Here is a 20,043-nt window from a genome sequence, read left to right on the forward strand (position 1 = left end):
GGGTGGCTTCTGCCCCCGGCCTCACCTGTGGACACATTGATACAGTGGTACTTTCTAAGCTCCTGGGGCACACAGCGTGGTTGTGTGGATCCACAGGCCACTGTGGCGTCCAAGCACGTGCTCCCAGAGGAGAGGACCCTGTGGGCGCTGATGCTGGGAGCTGGTCGAGAGTCCAGCGTGTGAGACTCCCTGGGACGTGCACAGCTGCCATCTGCGCAGCCCCTCCTGACGCCCAGATGGTCGTGCGATAAATGCACAAAGTGCATCTCCAGCAAGAAGCCGCCAAGTGTCCACATCCGGGATATCCACCACGGTGGCTTTTTGGTGTTAATACGATGAATGTGAGCAGCAGGTGGTCTGCGTTCTGGGTGTGTGTGACTGTGCCACTGCAGTTTTGTTGTCATGTCTTAATGAGCATGAACGGCTCCTGACGAGGGTGGGTAAGGATGCTGTGATCAGAGACTCTGCAGTATTGTAGCTTGAGGAACCAAGGAGGTTTTCTCTCTTGCCAACCCTTCAAGGGGAGGAAGTTCCAGGCTGGTGACTACTCCATGAAGTATTCAGGGATCCAGGTTCCTTCCAGACCCCTGCTTTGCGTTCCCAAGGACATGGCTGTCCTTGCTGTGGTTGGGACTGGGTGATTACCACGCTGCTGGGGTGGGAGGTTGGGGAGGCTTGGCTTAGGGTGAGAGTGGCCATGATTTACCTAATCTACACAATGACAGGGAGCTGGGAGTAAAGTGTAGCCATGTCCTGGAGGATGGATGATGGATGTTGGTGAACGACTGGCTGCACTCACCACAGCTGGCCCAGGGATGGGAAGGATGGCTGATTGTCGTTCAGCGGTACCTGGTTCTTTCAGATTTGACTTCCTTATGGATTTTCTGCTATAAAGAGGAGAGAGCCTGTGGTTCTAGGCCAAGCATCTCATCTCATAACATCTTGTATCCCTTAAGCCAACATTTATATCAAGTCTTAGAAGTCCTACAAACTGGCAAGCATTTCTCAATCTGGTTTAACCATTGGATTTTATATCTGTGTCTGCATCTCTATTTACATCTATGTGGTTATTTGACACTCTGTAGTACATTTGTAATAGGTTCTATTTGGTGGAAGTTACTTTCAACAAACCCTTGCTGCTACTAGAATTTTCAAGGTTGCAAGTTAGAAAGGAGAGAATAAAAACCACATCTTCTCTAATTTTAAAATTTGTTCCTCAAATCACACCAGAATTACAAATACTACAAATTACAAAAGCAGCCAGAATCAAGGTTAAGAGATTTCTGGGTGATTCTGGCTAATCAGCAGTATTTGCTGAGGTGTGTGCAGCAGAGCAACATGCCAAGAAGCCCGGGATGGAGGAGAGTTGGGAGGCCAGGCTGTGACTTCAGAGGTGCTGTTGCCTCAGGGAGAGGAGCTAGATGCAGAGAGGGTAAGTGGCCACAGGTGCAACCACCGCCGTCCTTGCTGCGGTAAAGGGGGCCTTAGTGAACTGAGTTAATGAAGTAGGTGAAGTCCATGCAGGTGTCAGAGAATCCAGGCCAGACGCGACGGGTGGAGGCTTGGCGGAGGTGAGGAGCCAGACAGCCTCGCTAAATGTGCAGTGTCTCACTGCAGACAGCACCCATCAGTCGCCAGACAGACGGGCTTGATGTTCAGTCCTTATGACAGCTGCCATTATCCTGTCTGCCTCCACCTTCTGAGGCCTATAGGCATCGCAGATGTGTGTTTTTTAAACAGATTTGGATGACTTGCTTTCTGCACAACACACCTGGACAGACGGAGGCTGGTTCTCCACAATGGCACCAGGGACTTGGCAGGGACTGTTGGGGCAGATCCTCAGGGCACAGCACCAGCTCCCTGGGAGAAGACGGTGCTTGCGGGATGAGGAAAGAAGAGGCACACAGTGCTGAGGCGTGAACTCTAGGTTGCTCTTAGACATGACACACATGCCTTCTGGAAGTTTCCACGAAGCACCGTTAAAGCCACCAGTGTGGACGGGTCCTGAGATCAGGAGACCCAGAACATACTTGTATTTGAAATCCTTCAGGTGCTGCAATCTCTTCAAAGAGGATCACAAGTCATGTCTAATAATGTTGTAAAATTATTTTTTTATTAAGTGCCATGGCGTTTTTTTGTTTGTTTTTTTTGTTTTGTTTTTTTGTTTTGTTTTTTTGTTTGTTTGTTTTTTGTGGGGTAGGGCTGGTGTGTGACAGTAAAACAGATGCAGTGACACAGCTGGTGGGTGTTGGTTCTGGGCCCCAGTTGGGCAGTTGTATGAAAAGAAACTGAAAAGTCTCCACAGTGGTATGAACCGAAATACCTGGATTACGTGTTTTCCTGTATTGAACATAAATGCACACGTTTGTATGCGAAACACACATTTTTCTATATGTAATAAAATTCACACCTTCAAGTATTTAGCATAGAAACAGCTGTGCAGCATCTTCTCCCTGCCTACAGCCACCCGGACGTTCTGAGTGGAAACCGCGCTGCTGTGGGCTTTGTGAGTGGTGAGCCGTGCACAGCTATGTGCTGCGTTTGCTGTGTCCACTGACGTGAGCCCTGGTCATTCCTGTTTCAGGTGGATGCTTTCCCTTGTAGTTCCCTTCTCTTGTTCTGTTGGTAAGTTCAGTAAACTCGAGACCAATGGTGAGAGTAGATGTAGAGGAATACGGTGTCGGCAATTAAGGAAAATCCATGCCAGGTGTCACAGAAGGAGGAGGCATGTGAGGTCCTGCTGCCTGTGTGAGCCATGACTGGTGAGGGCATCTGGGCAGTAACTCATCTGGGCTACTTGGAAATGCAGATTCCTGGGCACAGACCTGAGAGGCCCTGGAGTGACCACCCTCCAGTGATTCCACCCAAACTTGGCTATCTTGTCTCTTGGCAGGTCACCCGTGCCCGGCTGTCTCATTGACATGCCCGGCCATTGCAGAGTTAGCTGAGTCATTGCACAGCTGGTGTGGGTGTGCCGATGGGTGTACGGGGCTGGCCCGTCTTCCTTTCTCCCCCTATGAAGTGTTTGAAGGTCTGTATCCTACCCTGTTCTCTCCCTGTCCTCAGTGGACAAGCAGGAGGTTCATTTTCACTTGCAGAGGAGGGAAATTCTGAAGTCTCGTAAAGAAGCCAGGATCTTCTTCAGAATCTTCTTTGTTCCAATCAGCTCTGATATTTTCACTTGGACAGACTTTTCCTCAAACACTTTGCCTTCGTTCTGTATGAGAAGTGCTGTAGACTTTCCTGTTGTTTTAGTAATTAGTATCTGTTGTGTTGTCCATCACAAATGTATATATTTTCATTCTGAGACACACTGAGTCAGCCTTTGTAGTCCAGAGGGATTCCATGTGCGTTTGTAGAAGCTTCCATCAGAAACCACATTCCAAATAGCTGTGGACATACAACCTGCTTGTGACTTTGGGAATTGCCAAAGTCCAATTCTATCCCGATTTGAGGCTTTAGGACCTTTAGAAATTTTGAAATTACAAAAAGAAAATGTGACAAAATTAAGTGTATTTAAAACAAAAGAGATTTTATACTGTGGGTTTTAAGGGCTGTGATGCACTATTTGGTTATCTTTAAGGACGTCATGTTCCACTCAAATTACAAATATATTAAATAAAAGGTGATGCCTTCAGAACATCTTGGATTTCGTCTTGGTCTTCTGCCATTGAAAATGTGATTTCTTTTTTTTTTTGAAAATGTGATTGTCTTAAACTGTGTGTCTAGACCATCTCATCTGAATTGCTTTGGAAACATCTGCACGGGCATCTTTCTATTCTTGGGTATAGAGAGAGAGACATCATTATGCTTTAAAATAGCAAAAGTCCCATAGAGCAGTTTTTCTTGAACTAATGAGCTATGATTGGAAATCAATGTGTGTAGGAAGTTATAGAATCTCTCAGCGAAAGTGATTATTTAAAATAGAAATTGAGAGAATGCAGTACATTCTTGGTTTTTAAAATAAAATGCCAATAGAGAACATTTTGTTCGCAAGAATGTAAAATTTTACGTCCTTATTTAGAATTTAAGAATAGTAATTTGCTTGTGAGATCTTTGTGACTGAGGTTTGAAATCTTAACTATGGTTTATCATCAATGTTTTATACATATGCACGTATACATATGTAAGGTACATAAAAGGAAAATAAGCATGTATATATTTACATTTATATACACTTCTATAATGTGTATACTTCTAGCCACACATAGGTCTAAGTGACTATGATTTGATGACCATGAGGGTAATTAAATAATTTTCCTGCCCTTAGCCTTGCTTTTGCATCTGAGCAGGGACTCTGTGAAGTGCACCTCCTGCGTTCCAGGCCTCACACAGCCTGTGCCAGGTTTTGGAAGCAGGAGTTTGTCTGCAGCCACTTCGGAAAGCAGGTGGTTACCAGGATTGCCTAGAGCTCCAGGCTGTCTCCGGTCCCAGCCTCCCTGGGGTAGAAGCTGCCCCACCAGGGGCCTGGACATGGACGTTAGGGCCTGGAGCCAGGAACTGCTCTGGAAGGGAGGGCTCCTGTCACTGCTGAGCATGAGAACCGAGGACAGGAGCTGGAACCAGTCTCGGGCCACTGCACGGCCTCCCGGAAGTGCTTGCGGGAAGCCCCAGCTGCCCTGTCCTGACCCCACAGCCGGCACCAAAGTCTGTGAGATCCCCTTGGCCCACCCCTCAGGTTCTTAAAATGGTTAGGGTGTCCTGGGCTGTGAGTTTTTAAGTCTAGGCTAAAAAGTCCTGGGACAGACTCACAGGGTTCTTTATGTAGAAATGATGAGTGTGCTGGTGACTCAGAGCAGGCACTGCACCCTCACTCCAGGGTCCTTTGCGCCAGGTGGAAACGAGTGTGTGGGTCACGCAGAGTCCCTGCATCCTCACTCCAGGCATTGCTCTTTGATTTCTTAATTAAAAGCCTTGAGAACGAAAATGGGTTCTCCCCAGAGTAGAGTTTCCGGTTACGGAGGCTCACCTGTAAATGCCGTGCCAGGTCAAATATGCTGAGATCTAGGCCAGGTCCTGCTTCCTGCCCATGGCCAAGGCAGGTACTTCATTTGGGAAGTGACCTGGAGGGACATCTGAGAGGCCTGCGTGTCCCCGAGGGATGAAGCTGCTGGCCTTCTCATGCTGCTCCGGCCTCCATCAGCTCCTTCCTACCTGCAAACTGCCTGCTTTTATGTTGCCATCATTGGAGACATGTTAGGGACTTCGTATGGAGCAACCCCCACAGGACCAGCAGATCGTGGAAAGGTGGGAACCAGGGCTGGGAGGGTGGTGTCCATGGCCAAAATGAGAACCGTGATGGGCTTGGAGGTCCATCTTCTGTCTAAAGTGGTTTTTTTTTTAAATAAAACACTGTCTCAGGAGCAGGAGAGGGCAGGGAACAGATGGGGAGAATGTATCTGTAAAAGACTCATCTGATAAAGGCTGTTATCCAAACCGTGCAGGACACTCTCAAAACTAAACAAAAAAATGAACAACCTGATTAAAAATGGACCAAAGACCTGGACAGATACCCCAACAAAGAAGATGCACAGATGACAAACCTACACGTGGAAAGATGGCCCGCATCTTATGTCGTAGGGCGAGGCGTCACTGTGCACCCAGCAGCCTGGTCAATACTGGAACTCCCACACCACCGCGTGCTGGCGGATGTGTGGGCATCAGGACCCTCACTCATCGCTGGGGGAAGTGGGGCAGCTGCTGTGGGAGGTAGCGTGGTGGTTTTCCGTGGAACTAAGCACTCCGACCACAGGAACAATCACAGTCCTGGACGTTTACTCAGAGGAGCTGAAAGTTTACTTCCATGTGGAAATGTCACACAGATGTTGACAGCAGCTTTATTTATAATTGCCAAAACTAGAAAGCAACAAAGATGCGCTTCAGTAGGTGAATGGATAAACTGTGGTATGTCAGAAACTGGGATATTAGTCAGCGCTAAAAAGAACTGGACCACTAAGCCATGAAAAGACACGGATCTTTTAAATGCATGTTGCCAAGTGAGTCTCCAATCTGGAAAGGCTGCCTGCTGTCTGAGTCCAACCACAGGACGGTCTAGAAAAGGCAAAGCTGTGGAGACAGTAAAACGGTCAGTGGCTGCCAGGGGCTGGGGAAGGGAGGGATGAATGGGAGGGAGTGTAGGGTGGAGAAGCAACTCCGGGTAGGGTTTTCATGGGGGAATCCATGCCGTTCCACGTCTGTGAAACCCACAGAATGAGCAGTAGCAGGCTCTGAGCCCTCTTGTGTGCTGTGGACTCTGGGTGGTGGTGCTGTGTTGATGCGGATCTGTCAGTCGTAAAGACGTGCTGGCCTGGTGGGGGCAGGAGAACGAAGGAGGCTCTGCCTGTGCTGGGGAAGAAGATATGTGAGGACTCCGTACTTTCCTCCTGATTTTGCTATGAACTGTAAACTGCTTTTAAAAATATCTACTGAAAAGGCAAACAAAAAAGAGTGCTAGCCAGATAACATCTGTGTGAGGGTGTGGCCTGTGTTCTACGTTCAGGATTTTCCTGTTAGGATACACGTATCTAAATTATTCAGAAGTTAAATTTTGCATTAAGTAACTCACTACAAAATTAATTACAGTATCAGCTTGAGCACTGCCAGGATTGCCAGGATCCTGTATCCTGACCAGCTTCTCCCCTTACAGGTACAGTGACGCCCATGGTCTCACCCCAGTGAGCAGCAGGGCTGGGACCAAGAGTCAGGCTTTGAGGGCCAGAGAGGAAGTGAGATCGAGGAGCCCGTGGCAGGGAGCCAGCAGAGTTTTTTTTTTAACCAGTTTTCCTTATCGCTGAGGCCTTCTTAGACTTGGGGAGTCGGGAATCCCCACTCTCAGGCACCTCAGAAAGCAAAGGCTGCTCCTAATCCTCATGTTCCAGATGCCTCAGGGGAGGTACCTGGGTTGTTGGGTGCAGTTCCGTTATTTGCTGTTCAGTGGAATTTGCCCACAGCATTTCTGGTTGTTCTTAAGAGCTGATGCTTGAGCTGCTTAAAATCACATATGGATATTCATTTACCTGTAAAAGTTAAGAATGGAATTTGAGTTCAAAGATTTGTGAAAATGCTCAAGTTTGTGTACTAATATATACATTACATTTGTGAAAATATCTAAAAGTCCAGGATTTTTATTGAACACTTCTCTTGATTTTTGTCATATTTCCATTTGATTAATAGATGTCAAAGGGCTTAAATTTTGAGTGCCTGAATTCACTGAATTTCAAACTCCTTACATCAAATGTAATTAAACTGACTATAGCCAACAGCGCATGCTTTTATAAGTATTGATTAAAATATATATAAAAACACATATCCATGAACATGCAGATGGGGGCAACATATTAAATCATGAAAGTAGAATTAGTGTTCTTTGTTTTCTGAAAAGACAAATTTTTAAAAAACAAGGGAGTCTTATAACTTTTTAGTTTCCAACTTATTTGCCCTAAAGCGAAAGTTTAGCAGCAGAAGATTGGCAGCAGCAGAAGAGGAGATCCTGGGCCAGTGCAGGCTTGGGGAGCAGCCAGGTGAGTGCCAGAAGGAGCTGGCTGGAGGCAGAGCAGGGAAATGCTCAGGCAGGTCAGGATGGCCTCAGGGCTCAGCGAGTGAGAAAGGGTTCACATTTCCTGGAGAGCCCTCGTCTCTACCCACGGAAAACCCAGACTCCTTCCAACTGGGATGTGCATCTCATGTAAAAGTAGTTACGCCCAGAAAGAAAGCCAGTGGATATAGAATTTTTTTGTATGCAGAAATTACTTTAAATTTGTTTCTAACCTTATCCTTTTCTTCCCCCATCTTAGCGTCTAGTAACTTTCTGCAGGTAACGCACACATCTTAGGAGAGCGCTGTATTTCAGTTGCTGTAGGCTCTGATGTGACTGTGTGGTGTCTGAGGTTCTGCCCAGAGCGTGGCACTCTCTGCTGAGCATTGCTTGTTGAAGGCCCGTGTGGAAACTTTCCCTGTAAGGTTGTCGACCCCAGCAGTCTTGGTTCAGAAACGTTTGGACATGCTGAGACTTCACACGGCCTTCTAAGCTTTCTTCCGTGACCTTTTCATTTTAGTGTTCCCCATAATTCAGATGTTTTCCAGAATGTAAGTAAGCTGCTGAATTCAGGGCAGTGGGTGCCCTCCATTGGTCCTGGGGAGAAGCATCGCTGTTTCTCCGGGTGGAGCTTCCTGCCCGCCATGGTGTGCTCCAAGATGGAGCAGAGTTCTTTGGCAGAAGTAACCGTCAAAGGCCCGTGTCTCAGCGGCAGTGTGGCTGTGGGTGTGCGGCCTCGCGGCCATACCTGCCTCTTCCCGTCAACGGCACCAAGGAGAGGAGCATGGGGGGAGGCCTGGGATCTGTGCTTCCAAGACTGCGTCATCTCTTTGTAACTAGACATGCCCAGAAAGTGTTGGAGATAAGCAGGAGACTGTGTCTGTCCCTAATGAGCTCAGGCGTGCCCTTGAGAGGGTCATTTTTCTGTGCGGTTGATCTGAATTCAGCCTGGCTGTGGCAGTGCAGGTGACTGCTGGGCTTTGGCAAGGCTGCACCCACTGTCCGTCTGAAACGGCCCCCTTCCCAGGCTCGTGGTGCCAGCTGGGCGCCCAGGCCTGCCTTCCCGCCAGGACGGAGGCCCCGTGTATGTGGGGGGGGGGGGGGAGGTGGGTGGCCTGCTTTATTGCCATATCCAATGTCACGCGGGGTCAGCACTCAGGAAACATGTGCTGTGTGGGTCAGCGATTGAGTTCAGAAACCTGGAAAACTCAGCAGTGCAGGCTTTGGGCATGACCCGTCCAGCCCTGGGGCTCTTTCTCTGAATTTCCTTCCATGGCATCCTCCTCATCTCAGGGACCCCTGTCCCCGCACAGCTGTTGGCAGCTTCACAGCTTCCTCTGCCTCCCCTCCCAGGCCCTGGTGTGGCTGGGGCAGCTAGTGGCTGTGCAGACCCCACAGCCAGTAGATCGTTGGTGCCAATGGCTTGGGCCTGGGTTACCTGAGCCAAGGACTCCAGTGCACGGCTGAGCTCACCCTGAATGGCTGGATCGGAAGGCCTTGGGTTACAGAGCGGGTGGTTGGATATTGAAGGACAATCTGCAAAGGAGAAGGGGAAATGGGTGTGCTGGATGGACAGCTGGAGAAGTCTGTCCAGAGCCTGGGACCCAGTGCAGACACAGAGCTGGCATGGGGAATCCGGTGACACGGCCACCGTGGAAGTGGGCAAAGTCAAAGGCTTCAGACCGGCATGGAGGGGCTGGTCTAAAACGATCCTTTTCCTTTAATCCTAGCAACTGCTGGCTTACGGGGTGGGGGAATGAGATCTGTGGTGGCGGCGAGGAGAGACAGGGATTTTAATTAAAGCCCTCTTTCTGGGAGAGGGGAGTAGCCGTCTCTGTAGGACGGTGAGCATTGTCATCTCAGGCAGCTCAGGCTGCTGTAACGAAACCCCATTGACTGAGTGGCTTATGAACAACAGGAATTTGTTTCTCCCAGTTCTAGAGGCTGGAAGGCGGGATCAGGGTGCCGCATGGGGGGGTTCTGGTGTGGGCCCCTTCTTGGTTCGCGCACGCCTTCTCTCTGGCCCTGACACAGTGGGAGGGCAACGGATTTGCTGGGCTCCTTTCTGAGGCACAAACCCCATTCATGGGGCTCCAGCCTCGGGACATCATCACCTCCCAAAGACCTCCTGACAGCATCACATTGAGGGTGAGGATTTCAACCTGTGTTTTGAGGGACAGGCGGGCAGTTCGTAACCATCACCCTCTTTGTGTATTTCTGACTCAACATTGAGTCTGCATTCGGCTCTCCAGGGGACAGAACCTGTGTGGACACTGAGCGAGGTCAGAGCTGCAAGCATGTACACATCGCGGGCAGGGGAGCTGCCAGGGGTGCGAGAACGGGGTTTCAACGTCAATCGGAGCTGCTTTCCTGGCAGATGCACTCATAAGCTATCCTGGCAACATTTGCTTTTCACAAAGAGTCGATCAGGCAGTGGGGGCAGCAGGCGGTATTGCCGGAAGCTTGGAACTGATGGGCAGCAGAGAAGGGGCAGAGGCCACGACCTTGGGGTGGGCAGCAGTGCCAGGTGTCTGCCCTCCAGGCCTCACGCCTGTGACTGTAGAGACCAAGCCGACCGGGGCTTGCCGGCCAGTGTGGCTCTCATGCAGGTGATTATTGGGGCTTTCTATTTAATGTTCCCTCAGCCCCATTCCCACCCCACCAGTTTCTGTGCCTAGCAGAAATCATGCTGTGTCTCCTTGATGAAGCATTGAGTTTCCTATGAAGGTGTAGAAATAGCACGATTTGGCTCATGTCAAAATACTTTGCAGTGAAGCTGCACAGAAGAGGATTCTAGGCTTCCATTTGACGTTTTAGACAATGCCTGAGTGTTACAGGACCCTTTTGCTTGTTAAAAAGCACCAGATGAGAAAGGCTACTGGTTAATAAAGGAGACTTTTTACATTAGCGCAGAGAGGGTGGCTTGAGATAAACTCAGCGTAACGTAGGTGTGTTTGTAAGCCGTCTAAAGGACCATCTCTCTGCTGGCGACACATGTTTTCTGGTATTGGTTTTGTTCTGAAAAAGGATGACTGGCATTCGGTAGAATCATTCCAAAATTCACCTGCAAGGCATCTACATGGTGCCTTGTTTTCTTCTGACATTCTGGACAGCACAAGGAATTATTCTTGTCTTCAGCACTAGCAGGAGACTTCTCCTGAACTCCTGCTCCTCTTTGGCGTTGTGGGTGTGAAGGGGTCAGAGTGACCCTGTCTTCATGGAGCTTTCAGATACCATGGGGACAGTGTGGCATGAGTGTCAGGCTCGGGTGGGACGGAGGCTTTCCCCAGAAAACAGCTGCCGATTCCAGGACAGTCCTCGACCACTCCTCCCTCTGTTCCTCCACGTCATGTCTGAATTAAGGTGGTTCTATCATAGCTGGGGTGTCATGTTAACTGGAAGTGTGCTTTTGTTCTGGGAAGTAAATGAACTAATGGTACATTTGCCAAGGACAGTGAGATTTGATTTGATGAATCCAGTGGGGAAAAGGAGAAGGGGCTTGGCTGGGTGGGGACATGTGTGATGGGAGTAGAAAGGAGGAGCCATGCAGGCTGGTGGGATGTAGGGGCCACGCCCGCATTTCCATGGGATCCGTCGATGTTTGTGCCATTAGGCCTGAACCTCTGTGTCCACTTCTAAAACCTGCATAATGAGGAAACCCCTGATGGGCCTGAGTTGTTACTTCCCACGGCCATTGCTGGGAAGTGCCCCAGACGCCTCTCCTGGCTGGTGACGGCCCCGGACCTGGACACTGGGTTCGTCCTGAGCTCTGCGAGGGGCTTGGGCTCCACGCACAGCAGGCACCTGTGCATCCCTTTGGACGTGAGATGTTGGCACTCGGCTTGGAGGCCACCGCGATCTGGGTGTGGTCAGGACTGGCTCATCCTTTGGGGAGACAGCACCTGCCCGGGGGCCCCTCTGAGGTGCGTAGCCCTGCACTGACCTCACAGGATGCCCTGTCCTGCGGGGACTTCCTGCCATTCCCCTGGACCCTCAGGCGTGGGAGCCAAGTGTGGTGTGTGTGTCCCGGTCGGGGGTGCTGAGGACACCACGTGCCTGCTCGTGTGAAGACCCGAGGCACCGCGTGGGTTCGTTTCCAGGGGGCCGTTGGCATCTGGGGGCCTGTGAGTGTCTTTCCACTGGCAGGAAATAATGGGTGGCCCATGTTACCTTTTTTGTCTATTTTTGCCAAAAAGCCCTAATGCCAATGTCGCTGTCCCACTGTGGGAACCGCCCGTCTCAGGCTCACTGGCCCTCCTGTTTCTGGGCTGTTGCAGGGTTGTGTTGGGATAACTGTGTTAACTTCGTTTGAATTTTCTTCTTGTTCCTTTGGAATAAGTGTTGATAGCTTGTGCTGCTTGTTCACCCCAGAGGTGACGGTGTCCTTTAGGCCTGGCAAAGCACAGCGGTGCAGGGAGGTGCTGGGCCTCGGCCTCTCGTGTCGTCCGCAGCCCTCACCGCACGTCTGCTCTTCGCTCCTCGTGCACACGGCCGGGATCACGGGCTGCTCGCTCTGCTGTTTGAGATCCTCAGAAAAGGTGGTGTTTACACTGAAGGGAGAACTGGCGGTGTGCGGCTGATTTTAAATAGGAGGAAAAGACGGTAACAGAATGAGCAATGCTTAGCACTTAGTCTTAGGCTTGAGAAATTGTGTTTTAGAAGCAAGGTATCCTCAACTCCGGTTTTCTTCAAATTAAATCTTTTAAAGGGTTCACAGATATAGCTAAAGCCTAAAACTATGCAACAGAGGGCCTAGAGCCCAAGCCACTGCCACCTCTGACTCCAAGACACCTCAGAAACTTGGTCCTCCTCCTCAGAGAACCCCCCATCTGCTCCTCCCTCCACACTCCTCTTCCTCCCCCTCCCTTTCCCTGGACAGCCCTCCCCTCCCCCCCCCATTCCCTGGACAGTTTTCTTCTTCTTCCCCCTTCCCCCTCCCTGTCCTTGGGCAACCTCCTTGGACCTCTGCTTGAAAGTCACTGGTCTGTGGGGCCGCCCATTTGACAGATGAGCATGCTGAGGCCCAGGCACAAGTGACTGACTCAGACCCACGCAGAGGCTGACCCAGCGCGGATGCCATCTCCGGCCTCCCGTGCCACCGGGTAGTCCCTAATGGAAGAGAATCAATGCTGCTGCTTCACTGATCTCCAGGGAAAGCTGGTCGATAACAGGTTATGAACATGGGAATGTTTTGGAAAAGCCGTCGTCCACTTGTCAGCTCCATCTCTCCTGCCCAGAAGATATAGGGAGAACCTGCCTTCAGCCCACCCTCATCCCGTAACAGAACAGAGGACAAAGGGGCAGTAGTCCCAAGCCCTGTCAGTGTCCTCTGGAAACCCCCGTTTCCCTCCTCATGGTGGAAGTGGAAACCATCCCGCTGGATGATCTTCCCGGGGAGACCCTCCACCCTGAAAGCAAGGAATCTGGTTTGAGCACACACACATTCTTGGTGCCATCACTTTCTGCAGCTGAACCCTGCATACGTGGCCCATTAATCTTGCTCGTCCGGTGTTACTGGGTCCTGGGAGTTTCTGTGGGCTGATGGCAAGTGTTTACCATTGTGTTTAGAGAGGAGAATAGAACTTTATTGTGTCAAAATCAGATGATAACCATTGCCATGTGATTCCTTGGGTTGGTTGGGGCAGGGGATGCTCAAGCTTCTTCTGAGGGCTAAGTGCTTGTTTGAGAGAGTCTCACTTTGTCGCCCAGGCTGGAGTACAGTGGTGTGATCTTGGCTCACTGCAACCTCCGCCTCCTGGGTTCAAGCAGTTCTCCCTGCCTCAGCTTCCCGAGTAGCTGGGATTATAGGTGTGTGCCACCACGCTTGGCTAATTACAAAAATTTTTAATATAGGCAGGGTTTTGCCATATTGGCCAGGCTGGTCTTGAACTCCTTACCTCAAGTGATCGGCCCACCTTGGCCTCCTAAAATGCTGGGATTACAGGCTTGAGCCACCGTGCCCGGCCTGATCCTGACATCTTTTAAAGCTGCCTTCACCTACCAAAAACCAGTCTATGCTTGAAAATCAGGCTTGAAGAGCCTAGGAAGGAGGAGAGGGATATAGTTCAGCTAGGTAAATAACTATGCGTATGTTAAAAATAGGGGCCAAAATCTACCCCAAATGTTAACTCTTCCGCTTTGCCTTTGCGTTTTATATCCATTTATGGTTATCCATTCAGTATCAAGATTTCTGAAGATTCTTTTGATAATTATGGACAAATTACTGTTAAAACTCAGCTGCATTTGTAACACTCTAAAGAACTAATTGGATGACATTATTTTTCTTGGAGGCATTTTGGATAGTTACATAATTAATGTTTATCTCTTTGCCAGATTTTTTTTTTTCCAGAACAGAAACCTGAAAAGAAACATTCCCTTGCATTAAGAGCTATTTCACTGTGTGACAACCAATTTTTGAATGTGAGAACAAGATCATCGTGTATTTTTGGGATAATTCTTGCTTAATAGTGATAATGCCAAGTGTTAAAATTATGGAACAATTTGATTCTTTGAAAATTACTATTTGCCTGCTCACCAGGTGGGAGCTGATGAGAACGTGGATGTAAAAATTAAACTGTTTTTAGCTTGTATAAAAAAAGTTAAAAAAAAAAAAAAAAAAAGCTTTTTTGTTTTGTGCTACTACTGAAGTTGCTTAGCTGTGGAAATGAGGTTATTGCAGGTACCTAGAATTTTATCTCCTTCACTTCCACAATGGGAAGAAATTCTCCAACAAGCACAGGAATCTGACTTTCTGATATTGAGACTCCTAGGCGTCAAGCCCCATGGAAGGGGTGGTGATTACGTGAGCGTTGATGTTGATGTGGGCATCCTCTAAGCCGGACGCAGGGAGCAGGGAAGGGCAGAAAGAATAGGCCCCTCAGGAGCCATGAGAAAATAAAGTGTGGGCAGCAGTGGTGGTGAGGGTTGGTGTCAGGGGCCAGGAAGAGGTGGTGAAGGGAGCATGTGCCTCAAGGCAGCCCTGGAACCCGCGGTCCCTGCAGTGAAGTCTTGTCTGCAGGGGACGTGGACTGCCATGCAGCGAGGCCCACAGACAGCCTAGACTTGGCTGCCTCAGAATTCTGGTGGACGTTGCAAATGGCCCCACAGCGTTGCAGTGAACATTCTTCGGACAGAAGACGCTTGGAACTGTTCCCGGCACAAAGCCAGCACCCTGTGAACAGTGGCCACTGCTGTCGTGACTGAGTGCCGTCCAACTGGGGGCATTTGCTCTGCTCAGTTCACTTAATTGGGCCAAGAATGGGGTTGCCCTGCCTTCAACAAGTTTGACGATTGAACGAGGACTCAGTCGATAATGTACTCTGTAAATATGCTCTCCGGGCTAGAGTGAGCAAAGCCCAGGGAGCGGGTGGTTTTTCAGTATTAGCCAGGTGTTTGTGGCGGGGCCAGCTGTGCGACTGCCAGAGCAAATGTGACCAGGAAGCCTCTGTCCCCCCAAGGTGGCCAGCGTTCCTGTTATACGTGCCGTAAGCAGAAGGTGGGCACTGCTGGGGAACTTGCTCATGTTCCTGTTTTCTGATTGGAAATTCAAGGTTTCTGAGCATCTTACATTGAATTTGTACATTGCTGAGACTGTACACATTTCAACACTTGTTTTTTTCTGCTTTTTGGATCCATACAACCTGGCATTTGGCCGTGGCTTCCAGGACAGGCTGGATGCAGAGTGAAGCCCTCTCCTCACTGTCAATGCCTGCCGATGTCTTTTTGTATAAACTTTGTATTTCTTGAGACTTTCAGTTAGGTTTTTACATAACTAGACTTTTAAAATTGCCATGCACATAACTCTACCAGTTACAATCGTGAGCTAACATGGCTTTTTGGTTTTACTTTGATGAATGTTTAACATTTGCATCCTGGATGTGGGGGTGGAGGTCATTTATCTGCTTTTCATTTCCTTCTTGGTTCTACTTACCTGAAAGTCACTAAGGTGTGGAAGGCGTGGTACAGGGTAAACTGCAGGCCGCACTGTGGCGCGGTGGACAAGAGGCACAGGCTGCAGTGGTGTGCACAGTGGATGAGAGAAAAGAGGAGACTTCCATCCTCGAGGGAAACACACAACAATTTAAAAAACTGATCATCTAGCTTACATGAGGTCCAACAAATTCAGTTTGCAAAGTTTAACTTCCAAGTTAATTTAGTAATTTTTCCCCTAAGTCATTAATTTAGTAGCTTACGTTTAAATATATTTCTTTTGTCTAAAGCAAGTCATAAATTCTAAAATGAATGACTAAACATGTAACAATTTAGGCATACAGCACCTGAAGGCAAAACCGCCAGTATGCTAAAACATTGGACATAGATGCTTTAAAAATATAATGTAGCATTCTTGCAGTGCATGTGCTGTTAGCATGTAACTTGGTGAGTAGTTTTGAGCTATGTTTGTAGGAATGTGTATCTTGAATACTTCAGGGCATCACTGCAGATGTGTGCGTGAGACGTATAAATACTGAATGTTCTTCTCCCTTCCCTTAAATGAAAAGCATTAGCTCCCTTTTTATTTTTATTTTTAATTTTATTTTTTTTGCAGTGGACTCTTGCTCTTGTTGCCCAGACTGGAGTGCAGTGGCACAATCTCAGCCCACTGCAACTTCTGCTTCCCGGGTTGAAGTGATTCTCCTGTCTCAGCCGCCTGAGTAGCTGGGATTACAGGGACCTGCCACCATGCCCGGCTAATTCTTGTATTTTTATTAGAGATGGGGTTTTGCCATATTGGCCAGGCTGGTCTCAAACTCCTGACCTCAGGTGATCTGTCCACCCCGACCCCCCAAAGTGCTGGGATTACAGGCGTGAGCCACTGTGCCCGGCCAGCTCCCTTCAGTAATGATTTATACAGTTGTTTTTGCTTTTTGTTTTTTTGAGACGGGGTCTCACTCTGTCGCCCAAGCTGGAGTGCAGTGACACAAATCCTGGCTGACTGCAGCCTTCACCTCCTGGGCTCAGGTGATCCTCCCACCTCAGCTTCCTGAGTAGCTGGGAATAGACACATGTCACTATGACCAGCTAATTTTTTTTTTTTTTTTTGTATTAGAGACTGGGTTTTGCCATGTTTTCCAGTCTGGTCTTGAGCTCCTGGGCTCAAGCGATCTGCCCGCCTCGGCCTCCCAAACTGCTAGGATTACAGGCGTGAGCACCACATCTGGCCCATTTTTTTTTTTTTTTTTTTTTTTTTTTTCCCCTTACAGGATTAGAAGTCGACTTTCGGAAAACTCTTCAACCTTGTAAACTTGATTTTCTACAATAATATGCCTCTAGGATTAAAACAAGATGGAAACAAAGAAGTATGTGTGGACTGCAGTTAAAAGTTTTCAACACAACATAGTTTAGGAGAGTTGACATTTACAAAGAGCAGGAGGCCCGTTCAGTGCCTTCTAGGCATTGGGAACGGCGGTCTGTGGGCGACCCTAACGTGTGCGGTGTCCTGAGACGTGATCGTGGTGCTCACGCTTTTACCGAGGGCCTCCCGGGAGTACCAGAGGCTCTTCTCCTGCAGTCGGCCAGCCGGGCAGCAGCTGCTGGAGAAGGAACAAACAGTAAAAGACAGATGTACACGGTGTTATTATGGCAGAGAGGTTAAAACCAGGCTCACTTTGTTCTCTCACTTTGTTCTTACAGTTTTAAAAAAACTAATAACGAAGTCCTTAAATATGTATTGCGTTTCAGGATTTTCAAGTAGTTGTGGCTGTGTCTGTCTCTCTCTCGCTCCCGTTCGGGTGCTCCCTGCGAAGAGAGCTCAGAGAGGCCACCTTTCCTTGTTGAGGTGACAGGGCCTGGAGAGGTGTGAACCCTGAGGTGGGGGGTTGACTGACTGGGGGGAGGCTGGGTCAGCGTGGGGATCCACCCCCACTCCACGTTCCTGTAGGGAATCCACAGTTCTAAGTCTTTGTGATATGGGTAAAATGAACCTGGAAGAGGTGTTATTTTTTCAGAAGTAAGTGCCATGCTATTTTTTCCTCATACTTCTCCGTGTTTAAGCAGCATTGAAAGATAAGGCACTAGTAGCATGTTGGTTTGGAAACAATCTTGTTGATTATTTTAAGTTGAATCTGATATTAAGGTTGTCTGGTAACGGAAGTTTTCCTTTAACAACATGGAACTCTGTTGAATCTGTTGCCCCATTGGCTGAGCCGTCTGAAGTCAGTGCGGTGGCACCTGAAGAGTCGGCTTCCCCTTGGAGGAAGCCGCTGGATTGGCAAGAGGCACCGTCCTTGATTGAGGGAGTGAGGCGCCTTTGCAGGGACCCCACTGCGGTTCTCTCCTGCCCCTGCAGCTCTCTTCTGCCCCCTGCTGGCTGGCCAAGCAGATACGCGACAGTGTGCTCAGCGTGAATGTTCACGGGGTAGGCCGAGGCTTTTGTTCCAGAAACATTGACTTCAGAAATGGCCGGCAGTGTGTGTTGAGCATGGCAAGAAAGACTTACGTGTGTCTTAAACCTCTTGAACAAAGCAAGTTGATGTTTCAAATGTATCTCGAAGGCTAATGACTTTGCTATGGTCAATATTCAGGAGAAAATAGGGTTTGATGAAATAGATAGGAGTGGAAAGTGAGGTGCTTGTGCCCCGTATGACTAAGCGATGTCCTGGCCGTTCCACACCACGGCCTCTGAGCAGCCAGCGTGCAGATACTGGATCAATTTAGATGGGACTCCTGGAGCTGTCAGCCGCCCGGGAGAAGCACGAGGAGTTCTGTGTGCCCATGATCATGGTTCCCGCTACTGTGTCCAACAACGTGCCGGGTTCCGATTTCAGCATCGGGGCAGACACAACCCTGAACACTATCACCGACGTAAGTCCGTGTGCGCCCCGCCAGGTGGCGCTGGCTGACTCTAACCTGTGGGCCCCCGCCCTTTTTATCTACCGAGCGCTAGAAACAGCCTTTTACAAATATCCTGAATGAGAGCTTCTCGTTATTTCGCCGCCCTCCCCCCCCCTCCACGAAAAGTAGGATTTTAGACTCTGAACATTTTTGATCTCACTCCCAAAAAGTTTTATCGCCTCTTCTTCTGTGTGGCCACCGGCGGGGACGTAGCGTGGCCAAGACCCCGGGAGTGCCCGTGAGTACCTACAGCGCTGAGGAGAGCTGGGCTGCAGTCTCCTGTGATTGCACCAGCATTAAAATCTGCTTTTTAAAAATTATTATTAATGCTGAGCCTAAATTTTCTTTGAGCCTCCAATACCCATTATGATGAACCCCTGCCTTGATGCTGAGGGTAGAAATTGAACTGAATATTTTGTAATTGTAGTCATTGTCCTGAACGCACCATTGCATTTGTTTTCTCTTTGGTCTTGGCTGTTGACCTCATTTTCCCCTTTGTAAAGTGGGGATGTTAAATTACATCTAAGGCAATATTGGGGCTAATTTTTTTGCCAAAAGACAATAATAAAACATAGAAATATATTCTTCTGTTTTTTGTTTTGTTTTGCTTTGTTTTCTTTGTTTTACTTTTCTTTGTGAGACAAGGTCTTACTCTGTCACCCAGGCTTGAGTGCAGTGGTGTGATCTCGGCTCACTGCAGCCTCGACCTCCTGGGCTCAGGTGATCCTCCCACCTCAGCCTCTCGAGTACCTGGGACCGCAGGCACGTGCCGCCATTTCCGGCTACAAGAAATACACGCCTACCCCACGTTTGTGTGTCACACTTGGTGATTCACGTGAGAGTCTGAAGATCCGTACCTAATGCAGGAAGTATTTCATTTTTTAAAAATTTGATGTCTAAAATTTTTCACTAATTCTCAAGTTTTCATTTTTCTTGTGCGACTTAGTTCTCACGAATATTTTTCAAAGTTTTCTATTTTGTTTTTGTTTTTTGTAAACCCTTGGCATGAAACTTATTTCTAGCGCTGGTAAATAAAAAAAACAAGCTTTTAACATACAGCTCATATGGTAAGTAATGCTTAGCAGTCGTTTCTTGCTTTTCTGAGCGTCTTAAACTTTCTTCACTTCCTTTGTGAAGGAAACCTGTCCAGGTTTTCCCGTGTTCACTGGCTTTGGGGGCAACGTTCACCTTATTTTTGGCAGTCACTAATCTCTGACCTAGATGTTGCTTCTGCTCTGCTCTGCTGGTGATGGGCGTCACGGCTTTGCTGCTACAGGGCTGGCCTGGCTCTGGGCTTACCTTCGTGCTGGGAATGTGAACATGAGTGTGTTTCACAGAGAGGATTCCAGCATGGCTTTCACTGCTCTTTCACCTGCTTTAGCTGGATTTTTGGGTCTGTGAAAGTTGGGTGTGCAATGGGAGGGATTGAAGCTTCTTTTTTCCCTAATTGTTACCTAATTGGAACTTACCCAGAGGGAATGGGTGGAGAATTTGAGAGCAGTCACTGCAGTTAGATGAGCATCTGAAGATGTGGGACAAAGCTGGTGTTGATCACCCTGTGACTTTTTTATTTTCAAGTTTCCACACAAAGCATAGATCCTTGTGGTGTGTGATGTACACTTTCAGGCAGGAAGAAAATCTCTCTTTAATTCCAGGGTCCTCCGCTATAAATAACTTTT

The 20,043-nt window shown here is 48.6% G+C and overlaps 2 protein-coding genes across 7 annotated transcripts in view; both read left to right on the top strand.

The window, feature by feature from the left end:
• Positions 1 to 20,043, top strand: part of LOC135964491 (SH3 domain and tetratricopeptide repeat-containing protein 1-like) — a 412,105-nt gene that overhangs the window by 151,901 nt on the left and 240,161 nt on the right. The window lies entirely within an intron of this gene.
• Positions 1 to 20,043, top strand: part of LOC135964631 (ATP-dependent 6-phosphofructokinase, platelet type-like) — a 67,476-nt gene that overhangs the window by 31,361 nt on the left and 16,072 nt on the right. The gene's annotated exons all lie outside the window — the stretch shown is intronic.

This window comes from Macaca fascicularis, chromosome 8 (assembly GCF_037993035.2).
Source record: "Macaca fascicularis isolate 582-1 chromosome 8, T2T-MFA8v1.1".
Taxonomy (NCBI): domain Eukaryota; kingdom Metazoa; phylum Chordata; class Mammalia; order Primates; family Cercopithecidae; genus Macaca; species Macaca fascicularis.